Genomic DNA, 3,550 nt, shown 5'->3' on the forward strand with positions numbered 1-3,550 from the left:
TGAAGGGTGGTGAACATATACGTTAATGGAGGAAAGGAATTTAAAGATGTTGGAATCTGTCTTTCAAAATCTAGTAGAAGGATTGCTTGGGACCAGCAGTTAGTGTAATGGCTATGTCGCTGGACTCCCACGTAGTAGACCGTGGTTTGCATCCTGGACCCGGTGGCTTAAAACTCACGCCGGACGCGTGTGTGTGCATGCCCAAGATCCCGAGAGGAGAATGGAGGAGAAAGGATTGCGGCGTGGCCATCCCCCCTGGGGGGTGATTTCTCATTTTCTGTCTCTCTGTCTCTCTCTGTCTGTCTGGAGAGCGCATGCGCCCTATAGCGAAACCTCTCCAAAAAAATCTAGTAGAAGGAACAATAATGAATAATAAAAAATCTGAATGGATGGAAGTAAGGTAAAAGAGTGAATGGAGAAAACAGGATTGTGAGACAAATAGAAAACAAATAGTAAGAGGATGCTTAAACCAAATACACCAGTGATTACATTAAATGAAATTAAAATAAGGTTACAATTAAAAGATAAAAAATAAAAATGAAAAAGCCTATATGTTACCTGAAAAAAATATACCTTAAACATAATGTTGTAGAAATATTTAAAGTAAAAGGACAGGGGAGGTAGCAGCCTGGAGTCTAGGTGATGGGGTGAGATGGGGCTAGTAGGTGATGGGAGGGGCCCTGACTGGAGCCATTGAGAGTGCCAGACCCAGAGACTCCCACCCTGACATGCCTGCTCTGGCTGGCTGAAGAGGAGGAGGATGATCTCCAGATACACTCAGAAGGTGGTGTCTGTGAGCTTGGAGCTGAAAGGAATAACAAAGCGTGCTCTTAATTGTCATCCCCTTCCAGAGCAACTTAATGAAATTTCCTCTACCAATGACAGTCATGAAAAAGATACAAGTTCCCAAAGTGAGTTTAACATCACATAAGAATCACCTTTTACATCAGCTGACTCAGGGAATTCAAGATCTGCTTTTCCAAGTTATACAGGCACAGGGATAACCATTGAAGGCAGCTTGAACTTCTCCTGAGGACATGGAACTTGATAAAAATGCCACTGAAAAAGTTGAGGCAATGTTCACAGCCATTGATGAACTCCTGTATGAGCAGAAGCTGATTATGTATACAAAGAGTCTACAAGAAGAGTGTCAAGAGTGAACATCTAGCTTTCCTCACCTCAGGATTTTGGGTAGGCAGATCATTATCCCAAGTGAAGGTCATATATTGTATGCTAGATCTTCTGGTGTTTCAGTTTCACATGAAACAATCTTGTCTCAAGAAAGAGTTTCTACTATATTGGTATAAGGGGAAAGAAGATACATTTTTCATCTTATGCTCATAAAGCATCTTCTGTTGCCAAATCCCCCAGCTTGCATTCAATGGAAAGAGAAGAAAGAGATTGTACACTTTTTTTGGAAGGAATAATTGAGGAATACCTAGCATTCGACCACACAGACATAGAAGAGAGAATTCATGGAAAGAAATCAGAAGCAGCAGCCAAGAAGCAAAAATTGGAGTATCCTCCCATTGCTCCATTTTATTGCATGAAAGAGGATGTCCTTGCTTATGTGTTTGACAACATGTGGAGCAAAGTTGTGAGCTGCATAGAACAGTTAACATGTAGTCACTGGGAGGGATTTACTTCTGATGATGTGAGTAATATTGCAATCCCCAGATTGCATTCAGAAAGTCCCTGTATGCTGAATGAACCACAATCTCTGGCATTACCACGAGTGCCACAGTCAAAGGTGCAGTCCATCACCTCAAATCCGATGAGTCTCTGTCAAGCCAGTGGTCATCAGACAAATGTGAATGGTCTCCTTGTTCATGAGATGCTTCTACAGTCAATAAATGACAATGGACAAGTTCCTATATCTTGATGACAAACTACTTATGAGGCCTGGGTCCAGTACCATCTTTTCAATGTGAAATTGGCCAAATCAAGTCCTGGAGTTTAGTACTTTATCTCTGTCATATACAGTGCAATCCTCCAGGAGACACAATCCCCCACACGAACCTTTCATCCAATCAGCACAAGCCACTCACTCACTGGAACGCCAAGACCTGTGGAAGAAATTCTCAGAGGATCAAGAGTCCCTGGGACAGCTGACTCACTCTCCTCTCCCTCACCAATGCCCCTGAGTTGAAATAATCTGCAGCCACTTATTGGCACAGCTAAAGTAGAACATCTGAGCACTATGGGGTCACAGAGGCAAATGAAATCCCAACGTAATTTCAATCAAGCTGGAAGCGTAGTGATGGATGAGCCTAACCAGCAGCAACCCCAAGAGACTTCTTTTACTTGCCTTTTTCTCCAGGTCCAATGCAACTCAGTCATTTTTGTCAGATACACAGTATCAACATTCATGTGCAGTTGAGTATCCTCATCAGACAAGACTCGGTAGGAGATATGCAGGTCCTCAGTTACATGGGTCTACAAAATCTCAAGGCAGAAGTGGACCAGTCTCTAGAACCAAGCAGGGACCATAAGGAAAACAAGAACTTAGTGAGTTGCAGGGAACACATGAGATTCCATGTCAGTGTTCAGTTACTAAGTAATACAGAGCTTGTCTACAAGTTCAACTTGAAATCATCTTCATGAAGAGTTATTTTGGGGGAACCAGCAGTTAACGTAATGGCTATGTCACTGGACTCCCACATAGTCAACCGCGGTTTGCATCCCGGACCCGGTGGCTTAAAAACTCACACCAGGCACGTGTGCGTGCGTACCCAAGATCCCGAGAGGAGAATAGAGAAAAAGGGATTGCAGCGTGACCATCCCCCCCCCCCAGGGGTTGATTTGTCGCTTCCTATCTCACTGTCTCTCTCTGTCTGTCTGGCGAGCGCACACGCCCTATAGCGAAAAAACCTCTCCAAAAAAAAAAAAAAAGTTATTTTGATACAACTGACTGAGGAAAAACATAAAAGTATTCACCAAAGATTACATGGGTACTGTTTCTGTTCCCAGTTACTGTCTTCTTTCATCACAAGTGAACCTATTTTACTAGATAGTAGTCTGTACCCAAAGTTGTAAGAATGATTAATTACACTGTTGTCTGTTAACAATAATTAGTTTAATTATTATAGGAGTCTATGAGATTGAACACACTCAAAAAGAAGCAAATTAGTGTTTGATATCGGTATTATTGGCTTCAGAACACTTAAGCATGTATTAGATTCTGGAGAGTCCTACTCAGTTTTAACTTGAAGTCACTTTTAGGAGATAGTGCTATCAAATATTTGAGCTACTTATCAAATATATGTCATTTCTAAAGCTTTCCATCAGCAGATTGAAATGGAAGGGTTGAGTAACTAAAGATACACATGATAAGCATTGATGTAACTTATCTAATAAATTGTTTTGCACATTTTTTGATAGGACAGTTCAACCTTATAATGCCTACGTGATTCCAGGTTATGCTTATCTTCTTCTTAAAAGTATTTTACTAGTCTTATTTTATTTTCCAAACATAAATTTTCCTTGCCAGATTATTTTCTTCAGTTCAAAGAAAGTCCATTAAAAACAATTTGTAGAATCTATTAGTGAG

At 41.0% G+C, this 3,550-nt stretch overlaps 1 pseudogene; it reads left to right on the plus strand.

Annotated features, from left to right (window-relative positions):
- Positions 1 to 760: 760 nt before the first annotated feature.
- Positions 761 to 2,492, plus strand: LOC102470595 (protein FAM149B1 pseudogene; annotated as a pseudogene).
- The last annotated feature ends 1,058 nt before the right edge of the window (positions 2,493 to 3,550 follow it).

The sequence above is a fragment of the Tupaia chinensis genome, unplaced genomic scaffold (genome assembly GCF_000334495.1).
Source record: "Tupaia chinensis unplaced genomic scaffold, TupChi_1.0 Scaffold000357_1, whole genome shotgun sequence".
Lineage (NCBI taxonomy): Eukaryota > Metazoa > Chordata > Mammalia > Scandentia > Tupaiidae > Tupaia > Tupaia belangeri.